The 26,754-nt window shown below is 46.9% G+C and overlaps 2 long non-coding RNA genes across 6 annotated transcripts in view; both read right to left on the reverse strand.

The window, feature by feature from the left end:
- Positions 1-21,172, reverse strand: part of LOC129208435 (uncharacterized) — a 137,040-nt gene extending 115,868 nt beyond the window's left edge. For 4 of the 5 annotated variants that reach the window (XR_008577819.1, XR_008577817.1, XR_008577821.1 and 1 more), the window contains exons 1-5: positions 19,586-21,172; positions 16,196-18,046; positions 15,732-15,888; positions 9,236-9,328; positions 7,806-8,127 (exon numbers count right to left, since the gene is read on the reverse strand). This is a non-coding gene — a long non-coding RNA (uncharacterized LOC129208435). Of the gene's footprint in view, positions 1-7,805; positions 8,128-9,235; positions 9,329-9,432; positions 9,630-15,731; positions 15,889-16,195; positions 18,047-19,585 lie in introns of those variants that run through there. The other variant, XR_008577820.1, reaches the window with a different exon arrangement.
- Positions 2-7,326, reverse strand: LOC129208437 (uncharacterized). The gene is made up of 4 exons (XR_008577824.1): positions 7,202-7,326; positions 1,233-1,330; positions 230-618; positions 2-109 (listed from the first exon to the last, which is right to left on the reverse strand). It is a non-coding gene; the product is annotated as an uncharacterized LOC129208437 (long non-coding RNA).
- Positions 21,173-26,754: the final 5,582 nt, after the last annotated feature.

The raw sequence follows: 26,754 nt of genomic DNA on the forward strand, positions 1-26,754 counted from the left end.
TTCCAATTTTCTGTATTCTCCATGCATCTATTTAATGATTCAGATCATTAATATTTCTTGGAGCAGAATTGTCTTCCCATCTATAACGCGGCCGTGCCAATTCTCAACCCTAATTTTAAACAACATATTTTGTTTAAGCTTTCTGCGGAGAAAACAGCTTGAGACCAAAGACTTTTCTGTCTCTTCAAAAGACAATTATTCAGAACGTTATCAGCAAATCTTAACGCACCTTCATCTGCGAGGAGGATTTCTCCCAACACTGCTACACAGTCCACCCACCTATAGATGCGCACAGGACTACAATCAATACACGTTAATTAAGCTGTAGCCCGCTCCAATTAAAATTATAGGATCTGAAGGACAGACATTTATTTTTGTCAGTAAATTAATTTAAGCATTCATTAATTTTAACTTTAATTTTTACATTATATATCACTTTAATGATAAATAATTCCTCTCATTACAGAGGAAACATATGGAAGAGCAAGATAAAACAGGAGAGACTTGGACCCAGCGAGGAATACGTTCTCCGGCACTTCCTTCTCTTGCGGCACATCAGCAACCCCATTTATGTCAGCAAACGGGGCTCTTTTGAAAATTTGGCTGGCGAGCGCGCTGCTGAAATAAGAACAGAGATTCTTTGAGTATCTCACCTCCTTCTCTGCTGGGAACATGAAAGCTCAGCTGTGAAATCTCAGTGTTTTAGAATAGCTGAAACTTTGTACACAAGACCAAAATAAACACTTTTCCACGGAAATAAAAATATTACCGTGTTAACAGGTTTTTTAATTTATACAGAGAAGGGCAGGTTGTTTTACAGCTTAACCCTTTCTGCACGTATCCCAGGCAGAGCGCACGGATTTTTAAAGTGAGGTTTGTGCAGCGTCCTGCGCCCAGAGTTTAACCTTCCCTGGCTTGGGTATGGCAGTCAGTTAGGAGCAGACCAGCAATATTTTGAACCTTCTTTTCCCAGCAGAAGCTGCGTGGCAAATGATCTGGGCTGGTCCACAGAAGGGCTTTTAACCCTCAACATCTTCATCCCAAGGGACTGCCCAGCAGCTCACCCTACCAGCGCCCGTCACATCCGTGCCGTGAATTTTCTCTTCTCCACCTCAGTGTAAAACAAAGCAAAGATCCTGAAGTCTTTTTTTTTTTTTTTTTCTTCTTCTGTACGAAGCAGAACGCAAGAGTGTCTGGCATCCTAAAACGCTCTGAGATCACAAGCTCCTCACCCCATCAAGCAGCGCTTCCTGTAGCCGGGATGCTGTATAAATAGCAGCGCTGCATACTGAGACTCCTCCACACAGACGTACCGTACCCTGCCTGGGACCTGTCAAGAGCCAAAAATCAAAATAGATTTAACTGAATAAATTATTCAATGGAGAGTGCCGTTACTCCTCAAGCGCTGTGCTGGACTGGTAAGAATTGATCGGCTTCACGGCCGATGGTGGCAAACAATTAGCAAACCAAAATTGTTCCGTCAATGGACTATCTGCCAAAAAAAGAAAAAAAAAGTGTTAGCAGAGCACCAGGTCTCGACCTCGGGGGAACTTTAGACCCGCAGTGCCATTACGGTCTCTTCTTATCATATTTCTTCCCTTGAAACAACTACTTAGCCCTCTTCCCAGCCCGGGTTTGCAGCTATCATGGCAAACCATCGCTGCTGCATTTTTAGGACACCGCATCTGCTACTAACCGCTGGGAGACGGGGAGAGAGTCCCTCTCTAGCGCAAGCAGGATGCGCTGACACCTCTCTGCTGCCTGTTATCCGAGACAGTAGCACTGAGACAGGGCAGAGTCAGCGGCACAGCCCGGCCAGGACCTCCGGAGATAACCCAGGACTCCTAAAAGTCGTGACGACTCACACACACGTTAAGCGGAACGGAGCATCCCAGCCTTCTCAGAGCCAAAATTCACTTTTTCCAGCTCCTCTGCCTCTCGACATCTCCTGTCTCGCACTGTGTCACCCTCCCACAGTGCCAAAATTAGCTGTATTCCTTTCTCAAGATCCATACCCTTCCCTCCCCGTAAAGAACCATCCCTAGCAGGGTGGCTTTGCTGAAGCTCAAGGGATTCCTCCTGCAAGGAGGAGCCCTGCCGCCTGCATTTCCACGTATCGGTATGAAAACAAGGAGGAGATAACCCAGTGCTTTGAGCACCAGCAGCTTGGGAAAAACCCTTTAGCAGGAGCATGCAGGACCTACGTTAACGGAGAAGGTTCAGTCGAAGGGGGAAATGGGGCAACAAAAGAGAAACTATACAAAATATTACTAGTTATCTTCTGTTTACTTAACTACCGCAGGTATTTGAGCATTTTAAAAAAAAAAAAAAAAAAAAAGCCTTTTTCCCCATTTATCTATTAGCTCTTCTTCCATCCAGCCGTGCTGCTGGATTCCCATATTTATGACAACAGTGCATGTTGCTATAGAGATAATTAATTAATGCAACGTAATAAAGTCAGCAATTTTACTACTTTGCAGGTTAACACAGGACTGGAAATAGAGTGGGGAGGATAGAAAACCTTACGCCCAAAAAAGCAGTATTTTTAACGATTCTCCAAGCACTGAAAGCGAGCGTTGGGCCTGAAAATCATTTCCACAGTACACGAAATGCGCCGCCTTTGGTCTAATCACTGTCATTAGAGGCCTAGAGAAGAATTAGAAAAACAGTAACGAAGAGGAATGAAGGTTCAGCCGAACAATTGCGGGCGGGGGAAAGAATTCCCCGAGCGTCCAGCAAAACTCTTCCTCTCAACCTGGCAAAAACGCACCGGCTCACCAGGTATTTGGCCAAAGACGCTACAAGCTGTGACGTCCCAGTGGCTAATTCCAGATGCACAGGGCCTTTTTCCAAGAGCCCTCCAACGCCGGCCACCCCAAAAATCATCTTTCCAGGGGTGTCTGTCTTGTACGGAAGAGAAGCTGAAGGCAAGCTGAGAGCAGCTCCTCCTTGTGGGACCTTCTGAGCAAGCTCCTGACGAGGAGCGGGTTGAGACAACCTCTTTGCGTCTCAGAAGACTTGACGTCACGCTCAGCCCCGAGGCAGTGGCCTTCCCAGCCACTCATCAAAGCAAGATTTTCCTGCCTGTCGCAGGGGGACCACACGAGGAGGCAGGAGGTGAGACCAGACCCTTTCACCTCTCTCGTACATAGCTGCCTCCTGACAGTCAGGTTGACATTTACAGCTGACAAGGACATCAGTGACTTGTCAATGTGTCCAAACAAGACAACTCTTTGATGAGAGCTCTAACTCCACCCAGGAGCTTGCCTTCCTACCAAGAACTAGGCCAAATAAAAATAAAAAAATTAAAAAAAAAAAAAAAAGAACCAAAAAAAGGATGCTGTGGAGCATTCGAGTAGGTGCCATAGTTGCAGTTTGGTCTGACTCCACCCTTTTGTTAATTTAGAAAAAAAAAAAAATCAATCCCCGTTTCAAGCGAGGCCTTATTTTATTATTTGTCCTGTGCTAATTAGAATCTTTTTATATACTTTTCAGTTCAGGGTCTCTGCCTTCTGAGGTCAGAAAGAAGAAAGCAGCACAGATGAAATTAGGTCACTTAACCCTCAGGACGCTATCCGTTCCTCAGCAAAGGTTGCTCTGCACACAACAAAGCAAAGGGGAAAACGCTTTAAGAGAAAGACACATGCGGAATAAGTGAGCAAAAGACTGTGTTTTGGGACAGAAGTGACATCACCAAGCAACGTTCGCCTTCCATAACCAGGCAGGCTTTGTCACGTCGTGATATTTTCATGGCAAGCTTCACTGTCATGCCATAATTGAAGATACCCACGTTCCTCAGAGAACTGCCCAGTGAAAAAGCAACCAACCAAATTATTAAAAAAATTTAAAAAAAGATCATTTAGCAGAAAAAAATACAAGGCCAGAATACTGTTGCCCAATTTATCAGCCATCTCCACGATACACTAGTTCAATAAAAGCACGGAAAAGCGCGCAGCTTTTACATCGCATTCATGTACAGCACAGTTGAGGAAAATTAGAACAAAAAAATACCCGAGTGTTAAACGCCTTATGATCCGTTTGGAGACTTCAGCATCAGCTACCAATTCTTTACAGGCTCAGCTACTTTCAATAGGGTAAATTGCACGGAGTCACTAAAATCCAGAGCTTATTGCATACCATCTGCAGGCAGAGACGGTTTCTCTATTCCCAAGTCATAGCTGTTTTCCTGGCAGGCTGCTGCTTTGACCTGTTGCAAGACTGCTTCGTGTCTGTCTGCACCACACTCCCCGAGGAGATGGGTCCACCTTAAGGGGTCGGTTTAGCTGCAGAAAGAGAGAAGCAGAAGCCTGTTAGACGATTGTCAGGAGACAATTCGAATGGCAATACCCAAGCCACCAAAATATTTGCTTGATCCGCACAAAAACCAGAGCAAAACCCACTCTCCCAATGACCAGCTGCTGCTGCATAGGTTTAGAACCGGAATAGAGAACACATTTTTCTCTAAACCCAGACGACAACTCAACCCAGATAGCAGAGGCAAGAAATCATCTATGGTGAGAGCAACAATGGGCAATTTAGCTTGATTATATCCTTGCAGATCTTCCTATTTATAACGGTTTGCTTTATTTTGAATGCAAACTGGTTGCTTCTTTTTTTTCCTGTGCATCAGCTCTCACAACCAAAAGTTGTCATTAGCTCCTGATTAAAAGAGGCTTTAAATAAAGAGTGGAAACAAGCCCAAACAAAAAAGTGCTGCTGCATCCCAGTCCTGTTGTATCAGACTGACTGCTGCAAATGTCAGGTTTATTTACTGTTTGGAGTCCACTAAGCTCTTCTCTTGAAAACTGGGGATACTGGGCCAAATGGGAGAAAAGAACAGCAGAGGAGAAGGGGTAAATAAATAAGCAACTATGGAACCCACGTGTCCAGGAAGGTCCTGATTGTTCATACCAGCAACATACATGCAAGTTTGCCCACAGACACAGCAAACAAATTTAAAGAAGCTTCGCTAGCAAGAGCCTGACCTTTTCTGTCTTCCCCCCAGCAGAAATCAAGCCCCGATGGGGACCGAAAAGAGGGTTAGAAATAGCAAAGATAATAAAGTCAGTCATCAGAAGCACAGAAGATTGAAGGGAAGAGACAGGCAGGTGAAAGGACAACCTCAGGAAAACCTGAAATATCGCAAGTCATCCTCTATTGCCAAAATACCACGAGACGCAATCTATCCCACTAAAATATTGGCAGCAGAGGATGTGAGCAGGTAAGGCTAGGAGCTCCATTTCGCTGCTGAGAGGAGCCTACTCTGCTTTCTACATTAAACACTCATTTTGGCACACATTTGCTGCGTATTTTTTAGCAGAACAGAACTCCCCTCTAGCAAGGCACAGGCAGACACCCAAAACAAGATTACTTGAATTTTCCGGTCTCAATGACATCCGGACGGACCGCAGGAACCGGCACTGATTATTTCAAGTGGCAGGTTCCTCACCCCGGCGACGGCCGAGCCACAGCCTTTAGGGGACGACTGCACCGCCCAGCCACCGATTCCTCCGGCTGATGGAGAGCCCCAGCCAACGCCGAGGCGGTCAGCCATAAGACACTGCCCGGGTTATTTAGCCCCTGCTTAATTAGCCAGGATGAGCACCGCTGGGAGATGATCTCAGCACGGGACGACACTCCGCTCTACAGGTGCGCCGGCTTGGTTAGTTCAGTCTCCAGCGGGTACCGGTTTTAGAGACACATCTTTTAGTCAAGGGGAAAGGGGATAGAGGGGAAGGGATCCCCCAGCCCTGCATCTTTCCTGACCGTACGTATAGCACGCTGCCTTCGCCGGGCAGGCTAAGGGCTGGCTGGTGAGCAAAAACACCGCTCAGAGGAGCTCACAACCACGCTCTCAAACCCCGCAGCCGAGCCCACGCTAACGCGCCGCTCCAGATTGCCTTCCCATCCCGAACAGCACAGGTACTCAACCCTTGTCCAACCCCCGAGAGCGGGAAAAGCTAACTTCAATAAACGCAAAGCGATTCCATTCGATTCCGCCTTTTAGATGCAACGCTTAATTAACTCTACCGGGGCTTCTTTCGCTCTAACTGCTTGTGTTTCCATGCCACCGAGGTTAGGAAAACACTTTCTCCCTTTGCACAGAGGGGCCCTGGCTTTCCCTCCCTGCTTCGCGCTGGCCTTACATTAACCAGAGAGCGGGCCCTCGGGCGCACGCAGCCCGGCCCCAAACAGAAGGAGCTTCTCCTTCACAAACCTGCGACCCGCCGGTAAGTTATTTTTACTGCCCTGGCTGACCCTTGCTTGGACTCCAACCCAGTTACACCCTGGCAGGGGTTCCAGTACTCGAGAAGAAGAGGAGAAACCAAGCTGTCACCCCACTAGGTCCAACATTTAGAGTCAGTAATGCTAAAACTCTCCAAAAACAGAGAAAGAAAGAAAAGCAAAAGGTGGGGGCAGAGGGAGAACAACCAAAACCAGATGTTTCTAAGCAGCTGGCGGCTCCGTTTCTCTCAAGATGCTGATGAACGCAAACTCTGCGGCTTGACAGACCCCCATCGGCCGCCCTCTTCCTGCTAACAGAGAATTCAAATCAGCTCTGCTGGATTTAATCATCTTCTCCTCTTAAATAATAAACTAGGGGGAGGAGAGGAAAAGGATTTATTCATGTCACTAACTGTCAAAAAAAATGTTTACTGTGCTAAAATAACCTGGGCCCTTGAGCTCGCAGGGAGAAAAAATAAAAGAATAAGAGAAAACACCCAGGGGAGAGGGAACTGTGAGAACACCAGCTCTGCACACGAGGGGCACGGGACACGTGCCCAGGTAGACGTTGAGATGGGACATACGTGAGGTCTTCCAGCAGATATTCCCAGGGAAACACAGTGAAAGAAGAGCAGCAGGGAAGCGGGGGGGGAGCGCCTTGGCTGGCTTAGCTCAGCTGTTTGAGCTGAGCTCTGCTTTTTGGATAGAGCTGAGCACGTACATTTTTTAAGCAGAGCACGTACATTTTTTAAGCAGAGCCTTGCAGGACTCACACCAAACCCCAGCTCAATAGTTTGCACAGCAGCTCTCCCAGCCCTGGCCTGCTGCCCTCCACGGTAGCAGAGCAGCTTCTCCAAAACTCTTCAGAGAGGAAGAGAGAGACATCACAGAAGCAGGACTGCAAGGCGCTGGTCCTGCCAGAGGAAGGTCAGGGGATGCAGGAGGCCCTAGAAGTAACTGCAAAAACTCAATGTACCAGGAAAAACGAAGACTTTGGAGCATTACGGAAACACATCTCCGGCTCCGTCACACAAGGCGTGAGCTGCAGAGCTCCTTGCAACAGGGCACGCGAAGGGCCCGTACCACAAATGTTTAAGCAAACTGGCAGAAGTCCATCAAGGACTATTAAACACAAAGTTACAGATTAAACTTCCAACTCAGGAAGCCCTGAAGCTGCAAAAACGCCCCAGACTGGGAGGGATCGAGACAGGGGCAACAGGGGCTCTTCTCTCAGGCAGGTCATCAGATCCCGCCTCTCGCTGGAGACCCGCCAGCGCACTCAGCACAGCCAGTGTTTTGTGCCTGCTGCAGATAAAACAGCTGATGGGCACATTTTACTGGCACCAGGGCTGTGAGGCTGCTGGTGCAGTCCCAAGAAGCGTGGCCCCTCGAAGGAGAGCTATATCCACCCATATCCAGGACCCCTTCATCCCTGCAGCAGGTAACCGGGGGCAGGCACAGAGGGGACCCCACGCCGAGCATCACACGCCCAAGTGATGGCATTACAATTGTGCACAGAAGTAAGGAACGCTTTTCGCTAAAGCACGGCCTTCAAGACAGCCTTTCTAGAGTGGACATACCATATTCTTCCAGGATGACGAACAACTTGCAGTGAAAATAAATATCCCGATTCATTTCGGTCTTCTCATGCCTGCCTACTTTCTTCTCCCACAAGCTTCCGCCCTCTTGTACCAGTGCTCACAGCTGGAATCCCGTACAGATCTATTTTGTTGTTGTTGTTTTGAACATGCTCCCAATCTTTTGGGGCTCTCCTGTGCATTAGCGGTTATTTCTCAACCTGGGAGACACTCTGCTGGTGGGATCTAACAGCACAGTGAAGGTGCAGTGGGAGCCAAACCAGGGGCTCACATCTCCAGTTTGAGGTTGAGAGGCAACAGCCACCTGCAGAAAAAAGTCAACAGGAGAATTAGCCACCAAGAGCACAGCCAGCTCCTGATTTTCTTGCTGTCCTCCCACATCAGCATCTGGGAAAGCTAGGAGGCCTCTCTAGATAAATCAGTGCAAAGCCATGGTGAGGACAACCTTATCGTGCATAATATTGGTACAGCTCAATCTAGTAACAATTGTTTTCCGCTATAGACCCTGCCTTTCGTCACAGTCCTTAGGGGACAAGCGAGGGAGCGAGATTCCCTCCCGTCAGAATTAAATCAGGACGCCTGTTATAAGAAAGTGAACTCAACTGCTGCACAATATCCTTTGATATTCCAGTTGCACGATCTGGAGGTGGTCGAACCGCTACGATTTAGCAAAAGCTGAATGGCAGGCTGGCCACCCGGCTGCTCGGACCGCCTGCGGACCACAAGGACGTCGGGCACGCAGGATGCTCCGGTCCAGGCAGCTGCACGCACAGGCATATCGAGAGCAAGCGCAAGAACCACGGGGAAGCAATTACTCCGTGACAACCGATGTCTCATAACTTACTCCAGCAGCAGGATGTCATTCCAGCTCCACCTGCAGGAATTTCTGCCGGTGAGAAAGCCTTGAAGGTTAGATGGGAAAGGTATTGCTCGGGGAGGTGAGGGGAAAGAGCGGGCTGAGGTTTGGTGGGGAGAATCAGGCTACTGGTTAGAAAAGCAAAGAAGGTGATGAGTCTTGGGGCTGCATAAAAATACTATGAAATAGCTTGAGGAATCAAGGGGTTTGGGTTCCTTGGTGTAATTCCACAGGCAAGTACTGAATGCAGCTTCCCAAGAGTGCCTTCCAGCAACCTTCATAAATTCTCTGCTCCAGCCCCTACTCTCTCTGCATTCAGCCTCTCTGCGCAGTTCAGCAGCTGAAGTTTCCAGAAGGAACATTTGCTGAAACTGAGTTTTACAGGAATATTAGAGAACATTTGCAAAATGAAATCTGAATTGACAGAAGGGGACTTTCGTGATACAAATGCCATTCCTAAAACAGTTACTCCTCTAAATCAGGAAACAGGCAATTGGTACGTCCTTGCAAAATTATCCATCTCTTTAATTACAGGTTTTAAATATCAGGAACTTACTGCGTTTTGGAGTCCACAGACAAAAACCATTGTCTGCCAAATAATCACAAATGGGAGCATGAGAAAACTGCGGTCATCTCCAAAACACTTCACCTGGAGAAAGTTAAAAGAAATCATCACATAAGCTGAGATGAGGTATATGCCCAAACACGCCCGCAATGGTCTAGAGGAACAAGCTTCCTGCAGAAAGGGCTCACCTGGAGCCACCTTCCCTTATTTCCCAATGGAGCAGAACACACAGCGGAATTCATTGCCCAGCAGGAATGGCTTCTGCGGGAAACTTCTTCCCATTGCACAAGAGCAGCAGCGGAGCTCCTGGAGAAGCACGTTTCCATGGCAGAGCTGCAAATCCCCATCTTCAGGGCGCCTCGGAGGCAGCAGATAAGCCTTTGGCTTTGAACTGGAGACAAAAGCCAAGGAGGCAAGTGAGCAACCCGTGGTGAGGGTGGGGGTCAATGAAGTCTTTGCGATGCTTCAAGCAAACCTGACATGATTTGGGCATCAAGCTAAGCAGTAGCAACCCAACTGGTTTCATAAGTAATTCATCCTATTAAATGGGGAACACCGTTAACAGGTACAAAAAAGACCTTCAGCGCTTTCCCACCGAGAGTAAAACCCTCAAACTTACTAGATTCCAGGGGAAAGAGAGGAAAAAAAAAACCCACAACAAAAACCTTCAAATCTGCACAATTTAAAAAATACATATATATTTATATATAAATGTTTTCTATACAGCACCAACAGCAACAAGCCAACAGCACGTTACGGCTCACAGGAGAAACCCCTGCAGATAGAAGACAGCAAAACAGGACCTGAAGTATGAGAGCCAGGAGAGTTCGCAGCACGGATCGCCAGTCCCAGAGCAAGCGTAAGGCACGGAGAGAAGCAGCAAATGAGCTACACGCAAGAAACGAAGAAAACTGTGACCTTGAGCTGAGAACACATTTGTAATAGATCTATAAAGATGCCAATCTCCTATTTATATAGTGGATAAATACCTGTGCAGCTATCCGGGAAGCCATGCATAAAAATTCTGCACCAAACTCCTGAGAAAACCCCACGCCAGAGACTTCACTGCTCCCATCTCTGTATCAATCCGCTGCAAAGCTGTACTAAATGCCTCTTTTCCTCCTCACAGCTAACAATACAAGACCTAAATGCCGTGCATTTTATCTGAATTATCAGCATTTGCCAGGCCAGGCTTCACCTATGCCGACACCAATCAGGGAAGGGAAAGAAAAAAAAAAAAAAAAGAGGAAAAATCTAGTACAGCCTACTCAAAAGCTGGAAATGTCTCACAGCCCTGGTTGTTACAGGGTGATTTTCTTGCATCTCTCTTCAAACAGAAAAGCAGCACGGGAAGAACTAGAGATGTAAAGTGGCAGCCGGACTGACCAAGAAAAATGTTTGGTGGAAAAGCAAAAAAGACTGAGAGCCAGGGTAGTACATGCTGAGCAAAACCAATAGCATCCTCTGTGTGAACTGCCCTAAATTGAATTGTTTTTACCGGCTTTGTAAACCAAATTTAGGCTGGTAGGAGACTCCAGAGAATACTGGTGATTCCAAGTTAGAAACGAGCCTTTTACCCTATACTGGCTTTGCAGGGGTCTCGGAGAAAAAACAACGGCAGCAAGAACGTATACAACATTAACGCACGTGCCTGCGCGTCCTCGTTGCAGGGACAGGATTCCCACAGACGCTGCTGCCACAGGTTGTCCACAGGGCTGGTCTTTCTAAAGGGGAAAGAAAGACTTTTTGAAAGGCCCAACTGTTTGGGTGTTCCCACGAAGCGAAGCCAGAGAAGCACAAAGAGGTAGCTAACCTTAACCTGTTTTTCCCCTCTGACGCCGACATACCAACGGATTGAAGTTATCCTCCTTAAGTAACGAAGCATCCTCTGACAAGCCAGGATTAATGCAGTCTCAGCCCAAAAGGCCAAGCAGGCTCTAGACCAAATAGTACTCATGGAAATTAAGGCCCAGGTTGAGATGGCTTAAATTTCCTCTGCGAACCTGTGCCAAACCAGTCCTTTTAGACCGACACCTCCAAACCACCTCATAAAAGCCAACAGGGAGCACCAGGCACGGACACGAGCCCAAACTCGAGCAGTTTGCATTTCATACCCCTGCCTTCTCAGCTTGCTTTCCTTTCTCCGACCCTCAGGGAGTTCCCTCCCACTGCCACAGCCGCTGGGACGCTGCTCTGAAACACAACGACGTTAACGAGGTAAGTTTTGACAAAGCATCGTCTCTCAATACCCTTTATAACATCCACCTTTCAATTACCACGCTGCGCCGCGTCTACCCCTTTAGTGTTTCAGGAGCATCGACAGGCGACAGATACCAAAGAAAATAAATCAAAAAAAAAAGCAAAAGGCACTTTGCAAGGGCAGAGACAGTTCTGGGAGAGCTGCCTGGGGAAAGCAACCCAGCCGAATGCCCAAGAAACTACCAGTCCCCCCCGGCTCTGCTCCAGCGTGGTTCCCCCACGGATGGGTTCAGCCACAACTCGCAAACTCCCGTTACCCTCCCGGGGCCACCCCATACAAATAAGCACGCATCGTTATGAAGAATCAATTAAAACCAGCAGGAACAGAGAAGATGCAATTCCATCCAGTGTTAAGCTTCTCCATCCCAAGGCACTCTTTCTTTTTTTCCTTTTTTTTGGATTGGTACCTTCTGCCTGTGAGCAATGATAAAATTACTGATTAAACTTTAAAGGGGGACTATCTTTGAACCAGGAGAGGCACAGCAGGGAAGGGATGCATTATTTAGAAGAGGGTTTGTGTTTTCCACCCCAGCAGCCACCACGAGATTGCCAGGCAAAGCACGGTACTACAGAGTCAAAATCCAAGTGCCCCAAGATGAACGTTACATGGTAATGTATGCTTAAATAATCCGTTTATTACATCTTCTGATTGTAACTTTAACAAGGCACAAGTTTTACAGCTAATATTTTGGAGAACTGCAACATTTTTTTTATGGCAAGCCAAGAATTCACGGGAGAATGAGTCTCACCTAAGTTTACTTCTTCCATCAGGGGACTAAATAGATTTTTCACATAAAATTACCTATCACATGGTGCCTATAAAAAGAAGCAGCTGTAAACGTCCCAGTTTCAACCCCACAGCTGAAAGTTAGTATGGCAAGGAGCAAAAAAAAAAGAATATATTCCTACAGCGAAATGGCTAGCTGCAATAGGTTTTACACCTGTCTGGAAAGCTCTTCCTTCAACGCCGTGTTATCCCATATGCTACAGCCCCCCGCCAGACGCTCGAGCGGGGCTGCGCTGTCGATGTACAGCACGCGCTGCACACACAAACTGTCTGTGTTTGCCTATCATTTAAAGTCAACGGTTCTCGAGTTTTTTTTAATCAAAGAAGAATTAACCTTTGGGGGGGGCGGGGGGGAGGAAACAAACTAAAAACATGCATGGACCATCTCCTGCAGTGTTGACACAATAGTTTTCATTTGCAAGCAAATGAAAGGTGAACTTCAACGTCAAATATTCATCTATCGGCATTAACCTAGCTTCCCCTCCCCTCTTTGCTCTCACAGGCATTTTTCTTGTTTGGTTTTAAGCTATTTTGTTCCTTCCGCTTTGAGAACGGTTCCCCAGATTATCCCCTGAACTTCTCTGACCCGCTAGTCGTCCCCTGTGACAGGGTTGCCTGTTTTAGGCAACACTATTTTTAAAAAAAAAAAAAAAAAAAAAAAAAAAAGCACCAACACAAAAAAAAAACCAGAATCAGGCTTTCAAAAAGGCTCCCATTCAGGGAAATCCATTACCATTAATGGCAAGCCTCCCAGAATCTGTTCTTCACTTCTTTTTCATTTTAAAATGTCAATGCATGTTGTCAGAATGCAATTGTTTTCCTTAATCATCCGCAGCAGCGAAGTAGAAAGTACTCATCTTTGTGGTGTGGAAAAGTCACTTGCTTTATTCATACCGCACTCAATTTCAAGAGGATGCTTTCCAGGCTGGCTTTGCCCTCAAGAATCAAGGCTTACACACTCATCTCCCGTACGAGCCCGCGGGAGCGATAAGGACCCTTCCACAGGGAAATTCAGGCTCCTTTGCTAGGGTTGCCACTGAGGGAAAGGCACGGGTACGAGGACACGCGTTCGGAGGTGTCGGAGAACCCCTTCAGGGAAAGCCATCTAGAAAACCGGGTATCCTCTTACTTTAAGCTCGGGAACCAGAAAAAGAATTGGGGCATTGGTGTCGTCTCGATTTTCGTCAAAGCCGGCAAGGCGAACTGCAGAACGTCGTTCCGCTCCATTATCGCTTCTCGAGAGTTATTCCTCAGCGCAACAACTCCACACAATCTTTTCAGTTTGGTAATGGTTGAGGTTTTTTTTCTCCCCTAGCAATCACAAAGAGTAGCTGCTGAAAGGTGCAGGCAATAGACTTCTTAAAGAGCTGTTGACAACTCCCAGGAAACTTTTACATTTCGAATGCATTCTGCCCACATTTCCTATATTTTCTGTGGTTCTTAAGTTCCTCAATTTAGCACACAAAGCTATTTGCATGAAAATAGCATCTTGAGAGTTTCTTATGGAAGACTTACAATGCCTTTCTTTAGAAAAAACACCACATAATTGTAGAATTATGTGTTCAACATCTCAGGTAGCTGGGGTAAGAGGAGAATGAAGCGCAAAACTGATTGCAAACATTTTTCTTTCATTTTAGATCCCATCAAGTTCTCATTCTCCAGCTGCCACTCACAATGGTACTCCTGGATACATTAATCTAGTGCCATTATGATTCTCTAAAGGCACGGAGAGCTTTTATTAAAGCAAAGACAAACGAATTTAATGGTTTGACTGTCTGTGTTTCTAAAAATATGCATAGACTTCCTCTTGACCTGCAGGTAAGAAAATTCTCTATCGATATATTCTTGGACTAAACCCACTTCCCCCAAAGAAAGATAAAGCATCCCATCTGGTAAGCACCCCTTTCCCAAAGTCCTAGAGAAATGGCTGGAACCTATGACGCATCTGACGGGCCGGCAGAGCGTTAGCTGAGAGATGAAATCTGTTTCCAAATGAGATGGTCCTACGCAAATCCACCAGACTATGAACTCTCCCAAGACTGCATATCTCAGTGGAGAAGCGATACGCAAGCAAGGAGACCACCTTTTAGGCAGCCAGCAACCATCTCACTTAAGGACGCTGCACTTCCAATCAGCATCTTAAGCTGCACGAGATAGTAAATAGGCAGTTAGCACTTCAACATGCTTCAGAGAGGAAAAAACCCAGTATGTTCACCAGATTTTATACTTGCTGGTGTTTCGGAGCGTGTTGCAAGTGCAGTCTCATAAAGAGATGGCTCCCAGTGCCGGACGTTGGGATAAGCAAGGACGGGTCAGGCCTGGCGGCCAGCCTGGGCTCCAGCGCCTGTGCGATGGCTTTGGCCAACAGAAGCTCCCCAGATCCTCCCCCACTCAATATTTTCTCAAGTCACCCACAAAAACAGGGGTTTGGGGCCAACAACTTGGTCCTGCCAGCCCCACCTGCCTACATCTAAAAGCAAGGACTTCCACAGGCCAAACCTCTATCACACAGATGATCGTACTGGTGAATCATGCAGCTGCATCAGGTAGTTCAAACAGCGGAACACAAATTCATTAAAAATAATAATTAGAAGATCACTGCCAAGTAGCTATTCTCACGCAAATGTTTGCGCCTGTAAACGCAAGAAAAAACACAAGCAACAATATACTGAAAAGTTTAAAAAAAAAAAAATCACTGCAAGTAGAGGAGCTCTCCCACGAGACAGCAGGAGGTTTTGTTTTTTTTTTAACACTTCTGACTGTTATTACAAAGGCAGGAAGAAAAGACAAATTAGAAAGATGAGAAGGTAGCAAAACACGAGGTCAGCAATAATATGACTCCAAGGTATTATTGAATTCAGTCAAGGTTAATCAGAGAAGCCAAGTTTTTACCTTGGTGCCTTCATCAGGTACCTAAAAATGATGTAAGGATCCAGCCCAAGAAACATTAGATTCTCTCATTTCTGCCTCACAGAGAAGTATTTGCAAGACCCCGGTTAATTAAACCAATAAACCACAAGTGAAGGCCTGGCCTCGTGCCACATTTTTACTAGCACGTTGCGCAGGGGTGTTGCATTAACAGCTGTTATCCTATCGCAGGGGCATGGGGGAGACGAGAGCAGGGAGCAGAGGAGAAGGAGCAGTAGCGGAAAGAACAAGACAAACCAGCTGATTTTCAATTAACAGTTGAAATAAAAATGAAGTGCTTTTAGCGCTCGGCCTTCAAAGTGCCAATACTCTTAAATAACACAGATACCTGGCCGTTCTATAGCCCTATTAAATCAACTTCATTTGTTTTAAGCAAAGCTGAGCAGTACTTATTTAACAAGCACTTCTTCAAGCATGACTCAACACGCAGGGAGGAATCCTTTCAGGGCAAAGAAAAATGTCTCGGAGGGATGCCGGGAGAAGAAATTTCTCTTTGGAGTAGAAATCACTCACCGCAGCAGCTTCTGGCCAGGCTGGGAGCGTTTGGAGATGGTTTGGATCAGCTGCTTCTGCTCAGGCTGGAGTACGTTTTATTTTGTCCCACGAAGGTACGTTGATGTCTCCAGACATTAAGCAGCTGGTAAAGGGGTGAGGTTAGGATCGCAGGCTCCTAGAGGGAGAAACAGACGCCTCAACAAGTTGTCCACTCAGTCAGGACACCCTAAACAGATACCCCTTTCTCCTTAACAGCACCTAAAACCTTCCCACCACCTTGGTTTTAAGTGAAATGGTTGACACGAATCAGAAGCAACATCCTCAGGATACCTGGCACCACGCATCCATCCCCAGGCGTGAAGCAAGCTGAGCAAGGCGTAATCGTGACAGCCACAGTGCATAGCGAGCCTCCAAACTGTCACCCAGCTTGCCTGGGAGTCCTAGCCTTTCCTTTCCTTGGAAAAAACAAGGATTTTACTTACCAAGTGAGTCTGAGGAGGGATCCATGCTACATCCGCACTATCCGCAACCAAATCCTTCCCTAATACCCTTGGCCACCCAGACGGTCACCCTGTCCCACCTAGGAGAACATCACAGGTCAGTTCTCACCTATCCTGGTTATTTAGGGCTGAGTAAAGCTCCTGGAGCTCCTTCCCCATGTTTGAAGCACTCAGGGCTTCAAGTTTCATCAGTGGCAGCGTGGTTTAACCCCAGTCGGTAACTGAGCACCACACAGCCGCTCGCTCACCCCGCCTCACCCCAAGGGGATGGGGAGGACAATGGGAAAAACCATCGTGGGTTGAGATAAAGACAGTTTAATAGGATAACAAAGGAAGAAAATAATAACAACAGCAACGACGACAACAATATACATAAAACAAGTGATGCACAAATGCAATTGCTCACCACATACCAAAAAAAAAAAAAAAGAAAAATGATGCCTGGTCTGTTTCTGAGCAGCAATCCCACCTCCTGGCTAGTTTCCCCAGTTATATCGGGAGCATGACATTTCATGGCAGGGAACATCCCTTGGGCCAGCCTAGGTCAGCTGTCCTGGCCGTGCTCTCCCAGCTTCTCGTGCACCTGGCAGCGTGAGAAGAGCTGGAAAGTCCTTGACTTAGTGTAGACACTACAGCTACCCAGCAACAACTAAAACATCAGTGCATTATCAACATTATTCTCATCCTAAATCCAAAACACAGCGCTGTACCGGCTACTAGAAAGAGAATTAACTCTATCTCAGCCAAAACCAGGACAAGTGGTTACTCTCACCTGTCATTTTCTTTCACTTTAGTTTCTGCATCCTGATCTCTCTGATCCATTTACTGTAAGATCCACTTACTCCAATCCCCGACCCCTTGTCTTTGATACAACACACAACCAATTCTTAGCTGGAGCATCTTTCCTTCTGCCAAAGAGCTCTCCAGCAACAGCTCTGCATTACAGCCAAATCCATTCAAAGGCCCCTTCATACACTTAGCCTGAAACTCTTTTTCTTTTTTTTTTTTTTTTTCAATCAGTCGCCGGTTCTCCATGTGCAAGTAACTCTTGTCCGCACGTGACCAAGGCTCTCGTGCGCCCAGCACAAAGCATCTCAGCGCGTTCAGAGTGGTGTTTATGAGCCAACGTGCATTAACCTTTCCTCTCAGAAACCTGAATACGGAGAACGACGGTTATCCAAAAGGACTAATAACCAGTCGAGAGCACGAGGCACGGCTGAGCCTCGCAGAGCGTTGAATTGCCTTCCTGGGATGGTTTGATGAGGGATATAATCACTGGAGAAGTATTTTGAAAGAGCGTGTCTTCATCTCTCCTAAAAAGTACCAATAATCAGCAGCTAATTTTCTCTGTCCTGTTAGAGCTTGTGAGACTTCTTGAGAAATTAATACCTGTCCTCAAGGTTAGGCTGATATAAGCACCACTGATTTTTCAATGGCTCAACTTCAGGGCTGCTAGAACAGCAAAATTATCATCATTTAAAGGTATCATTAGTTAAAGCAGGAGTTTCATTATTTAAAGTGAAAAAAAAAAAGCACGAATATTGTTTGTGATACGTGCAGAAGCACACCTTGCTTCACGCTTTTGGATACCAACATTTCGGAAAACAGCCCCAACTCTTCGGCACTATCAATGTAATCCAAAATACTGAATAAAATGAAGACATGGGGAAAGGAGCAGCACCACGCTGGGAACACAAATAGTTTACTTCTCACCTGCCTCCATGCATCTAATTTTAAATCCTTCCTCTACGCCTCGCCTGCAGGGCACTCTAAACGCAGCGTTCAGATCCTGGGTTTAAAGCGTTCGTCGTCCAACGTTACGTGGTCCTCTCCCTAGGAGAGAGGACCCATGCTTCGATGAGGGGGGGAGCATTGGTGAAGGCATCAAACGCAGAAGAGCACTCTACTTCTCAACCCACAGCAGCCCAAAGGGTAGGACGAAGCCGAAACAGCCGCCGCACTTGCCACCACCCACTTTCCATTTCACCAATGAGCTCCAAAGGGCAAAAAACGAGGTCGTGCAAAGGCACCCCCACTCCGTTCCCCCCCGCCACGAGCCCTTGCAGCAGACTGGGCACACACACAGCCCCCAGAGGCAAATGCCTCCCAGGCTCGCCCAGCTTGGGGCTGACCACATCCGTGCGGACAGGAAGGGGGTGTCTCGGCCCCTCCGTCCCCCCTCCCCTCCATTTCAGGAGCAATAAGTAGAAAAAGGGACAAGGCTGAGATTAACATTCGAGGTTTCGAAACCGGGAGGGATGGGGGAGGTTAGGAAATGTCAGAGGCTTCTTGCGGACGTGACGCTGGCTGGCTTGTGGGCAAATTAACACAACCGGGAGAATTCGCTCAGGCTCATCAGGGTAATGAAATGTGATATCCACTGGAGAAAACAGGGGCAGGGACACGCTCCACTTTGCTGTGGCAGCGATGCCCTTTAGACAAAAGACTCCCTGGTGAAATACAAAACAACTCTGGGATGGAGTGTATTCAAACAGGATCCAAGGACAGCAAACCCATAACCACGTAAATAGATCCCTTCTGCTCATTTCTGTGCTGCGTGGGGACGTGCCAACCTGTATTTGGGGAGGGGACGCTCAGGAAACACTGCTGCGTTTGTTTCTTCCTGCTGTCTACTCTCCAATAGTCCTGCTGTTCGGGGTCCAGATGAAAAGGTCTCACCCCAAAAAGCCCTCGCCGACTACATCTACAGGCCACGTTCATCAGCTGCAGGTTCTTTAAGATGGACTTAACAGCAACTGCTGCACCACGCAGGGAGGCAAATTAACCTGGCCAACAACTCTTCCCATCCAGACTCCTCTTTCCTCCCGCAGATCAACCCAAACCTGCCAGCACTCCTCTCCTGCAAAGACAGATACGTTCCAGCTCTTTTTAATCTCCCCTGTTCAAGGCTGCCGGCGGTTAGGATGGTCTGCGTCATCTCGAGACCACGCTAATGCATGGCATGACCCATCTAGCACTCAGCACATACCTCTCCAGCAATGCTTTTCGGTGCTGCGCCTAGCCTTCAGCCCACTGCATGCCCTCCTAAGAGCCCCCAGCTGACGTGACTCTCTCTCCAGGCTTGCAGATGAAGACTTGCCTGCTGGCCCTATTATGGTCTTTCTGCAAATCAACTCTATTTCAGGGCCCTCTGCCTTCTGCTTACCTCCCTCCCCATCTTTTGGCCTTACGGACACCAGGTTAATTTTTGCCTAAGTGGGGCTGCTGAAGAGCTCTTTTCAGAAGAACTTCAAGGAAAGGTTCTCCAAAGTAGTAACTATCTTTGTCCTAATGTCGTTGGGGCATTGTACGTACATTATTAAGCGTACGTAACAGAAGGAAAATACCCATTAACCCCGTGGATAACGCTACCTGAGAGTTCCTCTGTGCAAGTCTGGGGTAGCTCCGAGTAAAAGGGAGAGACCAGTCCTAGGGAGAGGAAAAAACCAGAGATGACAGCTTTAACTTTACTTTTCACACCTTCCCTCGCAGCGGAAATGCTGCATTAAGATGTTGGGTGAAGCATAACACATCCCACGCTCCCCATCTCAGTTTGAAACGTTACAGAATCCCAAATCATTGCGCTCAGGCAGGTCAAAATAAGGCAATTCATTTGCTAAATCATTTCTTTGGTGCTGTTTGGACTTGAATTAATTTTAACGAGTACATATCCAAAGATGCCAACACTTGTCCATCCAAGACTGGGCTGTCGTGACAGCATGACACCGGCTTTGTCTGACACAGCTGGCCTCAAAACCACCTTCTCAGACCTTGATACCAGCAACAGACAGACATTTCTTTCTCCAGACAGTTTGGTTTGGGTTTTTAAAGGACTTTAAAAAGGCTGCTGGAAAAATGTTGACTTTGCAAACAAAGTTTCTACACGGAGCAATCTATCTGACACGTGGCATCTTAATTTGGATATGTGTTTTAAGAACGCTTCTTCAGGCAGCGAGCAGCTAAGCTTTGGGAAGTTACATAAATCAGTACATTTACATTTCTATGCGCTAACAAGAAATGAATGCCTCTTTCCCCTCCAGTTAGCATTTGTGTGTGTCATGGGTGCTGCTCCCTCTCCCCACCTTTTCCACTGTCTTCAGGATATGACCACAGAAATTGTCGTATTGAATTACACTGATAACCCATCTAATTTAATGCCCTCTCTAAAATAATACCCCACACCAGCTGCTAACAGAGGAACATTTAACACTCCTTATAACTGACAACGATGGAACAGCACCACCACGAGGGACAGATTTCCTTTGCATCAGGGGACCCCCTCCTGAAGCTTTTTGTCATGTATACTTTTTATCCTAGCTCGCATACCTGTAAGTGTTATACGTTGAGAAAAATCCGCTATGGTTTTTTTGGGGAGGGCTCAGCAGTATCTCCCGGCAAAGAGTTTGGCAGGTTAGCACGTTAATTGGGTGTGCAACGTACTGACTCCCGTATTGCCGCTCAGTTGCAAGCGGTCATCTCCTAAATTATTTAAGAGGGGCTACACGAGGGCACAGACTGACTTGCCTGTGTCGTTCGGCGACTTGCACGCCTCAGTCACGTTCTAGCTCTTCTCCTGCAAACAGAAACAGTCCTAGCAACTAATGCAACCTCAGAAAGGACAGGTTTTTTTAAAAAAAAAAAAAGTGACGCTCACTGTAGCAGGGAAGCCTTCCCTTGCCTCTAATCACTGTCAGAGCCTATCTTCCAAAACCTTCTGCTTGTGCTGGATCGCCCTTCCTGCCCGCTCAAGGGCTCCAGGCAAGGCGCCAGCTCCCACAGACACTTCCACAAATAGCTTCAAGACCTCCTTTCACCCTGTGGCAAGAAAAAGAGGAGCCGGGCCAGATTCAGCCCAGCTGGAAGTCTTCCTCCTGCGGGAGAGACATGCACTGGGCATGCATACAGCCCTGTGACTCAGATGAACAAAAAGACGTGGTTAATTGGATGTCGCAGTGCTCCCATGGCAAGGAGGGGACGGGGACGGGTTTGGGCTGGCTCGCAGAGTTCAGCTTTCTTCCTCGACAGGGAAATTTGCGGCGTAATTAAAATGAAATGTTGGTGTCTGTGTTGCACGTTGAAATATTGATGGAGGGAGGTATAAAGCATTTTATGAATGCATGCTTCCATTTTGTGATTTACCGCACCCAAACACCGTTTTCACAGAACCTGCTCAGGAAGAAAGGGGGAGAGATGAAAGAGCAATAGTGGTTTTATTGCTGCAGAAAAAGGGAATGGAATTGGACAAAGTTAAATACAATGTATTGAAAGATAGTCTTTCGCTCTGAACTTGAAATACAGCAGGAGCTCCTCACATCTGGAAAGGGTCCACTGAAGTCCACGGAGGTTTTTTCCCCTTTCCTTATGCCACACCAAATAATGCCGGGAAGGGGCTACGCTGCTTTTAACTGCAGTTAAAAAGAGGTCAAGCCCCTATTTATAACGAAGCTTGGAGTGAAGTACTCCGAGCTGCGTGAGAAGACACAGCGGTAGGACTCTCCGTCACCTGCATCTACCTGCCACTGTGTCTTTATTACTCAGCCCCGCCAAGTAGGGTTCGGCCAAATTGAAGTCTGAATCCATCCTTATTGCAAAAAAGGGGGAGAGGAGATATTCAGAGAGTCGTTCAACTAATGACCTAATTACAGCACAGACTAAGAGAGAGGCTTTTGCTGTACCGAGGGCAGCAGCTAACTTTGCCTGAAGTGTATTTGCCACAGGAATGAGTGGCAAATTTGCCTCCAGGATGAGTGAAATCCCAGTTCTCAGCCAAAGATGAGACGTCAGCATCCATCAAACATCAGGCAAGGGAAATGCACCACAGCAGGGTACCGACACAGCAACCAGCTCCCAAGAGGGCGAAGGAAATCTTGCCGGGATCCAAGAGGACAGTGTAAAATATATAGTTTCACATCACTCAGTCAATACCGGTTTCCATTTTGCTCTGCCAAATCAATTCATGAACCGCAGCAAGCAGTCAGGAGTTGGAGAAAACATTATTAGGCCTGGTGAGGGTCAACCGGGCAGCCCATCCACACTGCCCACCCGAGAGCCCTCTCCTGCCATCCACCAACCTCGGCTTCTCCTTTTATTCCCTCCTCTTCCTCTCCTCTGCTCCTTACGACCAGGTTAAGGCAGGAGAAAGGAGTTGCTGGCCCCATATTTGGGCTGGGAAAAGGCTGCCCCGAGGTGAGGCTGTGTCTACGCCCCCAGAAGCACTTGAATTTTTAGGCCGGCACTCAACATACCCAATTCCAGACTCCTTGCTCCCACTCCCAGACACTGTTGGGTCCAAGTGGGGTCATGGACGGACCCTCATGGAGCAGCTCAAGGCGCCCAGGATCTGAATCATCCCTTGGGATTCATTCAAGCCACCTCGCTTGACCACGGGGGTGAGATTAGGTACCCGGATGCTTCACTTCAGGGTCTGTGCTGGCTTGGGCTCAGCCCAGCTCTCGGTGCTACTCCACTTGCAGATGCAGGCATAATCTTGCTCCACTTCTTTTAATTACTACTTGTTCCAAAAATGAAGTTTGTTTCATTAGACTTCAAATTTACCTTTTCTACCTACATTTCTTCCAACATCTATTTCCTTTGGTAAGCCCAAGAACTCTGCTTTCTGAGTCAACTCAAAAATATTAAATTTTGACTGATTCTTTGAATTAAAGTATTTACACATACAGTTTTGAACCCCTAGTACAAAGCAGATGTTGTCCCATAAGCATACTGTAAGTTGAGGCAGAAGAGGCAAAAACCAGAAGCAAACCCAACAAGGCTGATTATTCAAAGCTCACTGGTTGGACAGTCCTTACGAGCTACATATGCAGTGGAAAAAATACGTTTCATTTTAAGGTTTGATTCAGTTTTAACAGAGAGAGATGGGATTTATACTACAGGGCAACTTTTTTGCAAGATGAATTTTTATATTCCATGTTCTCTTTACAAGTAATTCACTCACTGCAATGCAAGAAAACACTTCTTGAAGTCCCTCAATTTACTATTTACTCAGCAGAAAATATCAGCAAGAGAGGTCTGTAGAAAATTAAATACATGCACACGTTGAGAAAAACAGTAAGTGATAGATCCCGCTCAATGAAATTTTATGTGACCAATAGCTGTTGGTGGATACGTGATTTAAAGGTTGCATTAAATATCTGAAGCTTTAACTAATCACTGTATAAATAACTTACAGTGGTGGCTTTGGGCAAACGATGGATAGAAGGGTTCTCAGCAGATATAGACACGTATCAATGGAGGCGGCTCTGAGTAAGCGCCGCAGCTAAGCGCGAGCCATCTCCTCCTGGTTTGATGAGCCTCCTGCAAAGCCCGCTTTGCATTCCTGCGGTTCTTACCAAAAACAGATGGGTAGGTGCTCCTCGCCCCACAGACCCACCACTGTTTGGGCTGGCCAAATCAGTCTTCGGGCAGCACAGAGCATGCCTCCACATGGTGTACAACGCCCAATGGGAGCAGCAAAGCTGCTCAGCCAGCTCAATTCTTCAAAGCTTGGCCTTTAGTCTCTTTTTCTCCCTACCCAACAGGAAAGGACGTGCTTTAGGAGAAAGAGAAGAAGTTAACAAGGGCCAAACCCACCACTCCCATGACATTCATGGACTGGAGGACCACATCATATAATCTAAGAGCAGGGGACAAACTTTAGCACCTCAGGAGGCCTCTCTGGGTCCTTTAGTTCTTCAATCTACCTCCCATTAATCTGTCAAAAGGAGGAATTGCTTCAGGGCAGATTCAACCGGCAGGAAGGAAATGACACAATTTCCCAACGTGACTGAATATTTGCCATGTTACATCGGTGTTCAGGAAATAACCTCGCAGATGAGTGAGGACAGTGATGCCCTCTCATTCTGGAGAGCAAGGTTGAGCATGCAGCGGCAGCTTCTCATCACTTCTAGGAAAACACCAGATGTTTGGTGAGGTCAGGAAACACTTCCAAGAAATGTAACTCCTCCTTCTTGGTTTTGAGGTTGTGCATATGATTTTGGCCAATTTAGGGTCATCTGTGCACAGATTCAGCTACGCCACTGGCAAAGTTAATTTTTAGTGTGGAGAAAGGTAATTCAGGCATCAATAAGTATTGATCTTCACTTTCTTTCCTTCGTGCCCTGAGAGACATACTGAGATTACTTACAAAATGAGGATAATCATACGTTATTTATCTACCTTTAAAGAGGATCCTGTCCACTTTTTTCCTAAGAATAATCGCTTGGGATAAAGAGAGGAGCTGAAGTTACTACCCATCTTCTCCTTTAACCAAAACAAAACAGGGAGTGGCAGGAGGAGAGGAGAAAAGAAATAAAAATATCAGCAAGGTCAGTTTTCACTGGGATGAGGAAGGGACTAGACAGGAAACTGCTCTTTTACTGTCACTTTTGGCTCCCGTCCCTGACGTTGAAATCCAAGAGCTAATGAAGACAGATGGGTTCATCCATGCTGTTGGGGTCTGGATACTAATGAAAATTATTTAATGGTCAAGAGCTGTCACAGGGTGCATTGATTAATTAGCAGAGTTAGGAGGTGAGTGACTCTACCGGCACATCAGCTACTAATAATAGAGCCCTGATCAGTCGGGGAGCATATCCAAAAGGAAAACGAGGCAACTGTAGGCTTGCAGCTCACCTTCACTGCAAGCAACAAAGGCAGAAACTCTTCCAGAGGGCTTGCTTGCATCTCCCACCTCCTGCTAGGAAGGTATGTGTCCAGGATGAGTCGCTACAGGGCCAGGCATCCTCAGGGAGGAACACTGCCCCGGGGACGGAGGTGGTCCCTCTCCATCAACCCAAGAGCGTGGCTGCAGATCAGCGATGGGGAAGGTCAGCAGATAGGCACTCTGTTTCTCAAAGGATCTGCTGTTTCAAGCACTGCTTTTCTCTTTTTGCAAGGGGACCTGCAACCCTTTCAGACCTGCCCAAGAGACCTCAGCGCAGCCTCCCTATGCAACAATTTTCTGCCTTTCTGCCTTTTGAGGATCCAAACTTTTGCTGAGAATTGGGTCTTTAACACCTCTGAGGTCTTGATTTCTCCTTGCCTTAGTTTCCTACCTGTACAAATAAAACCTCCCCCTTTATCCATTTCAAACATAACCTACTCAGAGCACAAAATCTCTCTCCCTGTGTGTCTACGGGGCCTGGGAAGGCGGGGTGTGGGAAAAACCGCCACAAAAAAACCACAACAAGAAGCTTGTTCTGGGGCTTTTCTACACTACTGGAAAACAAACCAAAAAAAGAATTAACAAAAGTGACTCCTGGGAGAGGAGAGCTGCACTTAAGATAAGCTTTCCAGGTATCTGGAGGAGTGCAGGGAATGATGATGAAATAGCTATATCATATATACACGCATTTGTTAGAGCACATACTGACACAGCTGGGAGACACTGACAGCTCTGCAGAGTAAGACTAATTTCCAAGCACTGAAAATCATCTTGGTGGAAGGCTTAGGAGTAAAAATTATCCAGCTAATCTGACAGAGTGGTCATAATTTCAGCATCTAACATCTCAGTAATGCCCGAGCCACAAATTATCGTCCTGCATCAGCAGAAAGCAGAGGTCTTAATGCTTTTTGTTGACATGGCAGACTTGATCACCGGTTATAGTGATTTGGAAAATAAGACAGGTGCTTTTTGCACCGTGCTTACTGCCAACGGACACAGAGGCACAGGGCAAAGAGCGGAAAGATCCTGGCCTGTTCTCCAGTTCGTTGAAGTTTCCTCCAAGCTCTAAAATACCCTTTCTGGGGCTCTGTAAGGAAGAAACACAATTCCATGCTCTAAAGCGGAGCTGAACCTTCCAGCAGTGTACATGAAAGCAAGTGAAATAAAACCCAGCATACTATTTCTTCCGCTTAAACTAAAAACGTGGAGCAGATCTCAGGTTGCCTCTCAAATTTCATCAGAAGATGGTATCACAAAGACAGTAAAAAACCTTCTACCCAACTCATCCCTGCTGGTTAGTTACTTTTGTCAACGAGCCACATGCAAAACGTGACCCAGAACCACAGCAACTACAGTCTGATTTTTCTGGTTCATAGCCCGTAATGCAAGTATTTTACAGCATTTCCTAGCAAAATCCTCTTTCCCAGCACTACAATGCTGTCACCAACATCTTGACTCTTCCTGGTGCCTCAAGCAGACAGCAGCACCTGATGAAAGCTATCTGGCTATAGGACATTAGCTCTGAGCTAACACCACAGGGCAGCTGGTGCCACCAAGCAACATCCTCCAGGAGTTGACAGCACCAGTGATTTTCCACTTCAGGTCAGAAACAACCACCTCCCTTTCTCCTTCCTCCCCACCAGCTTCAAAGCTCTGGTGTTGCAAGGTCATAAACCCACCCTACACCAAGTAGCAATTTCCAAGACCAGTTCAGGGTACTACTCAACCTTCAACAGCACCTCCAAGGGATGTGAGCAGAGGTCCGAGAGTAGAGGCAAACCATTACGAGTAACAGGTCCCTTCTTTTGAGCCCAAAGTCCTTCTGAGATACAGCTGTCGCAGGAGGGAGCGGAGGTGGCTGGAATTAAACACAGCTCCG

Source organism: Grus americana, chromosome 7 (assembly GCF_028858705.1).
Source record: "Grus americana isolate bGruAme1 chromosome 7, bGruAme1.mat, whole genome shotgun sequence".
Lineage (NCBI taxonomy): Eukaryota > Metazoa > Chordata > Aves > Gruiformes > Gruidae > Grus > Grus americana.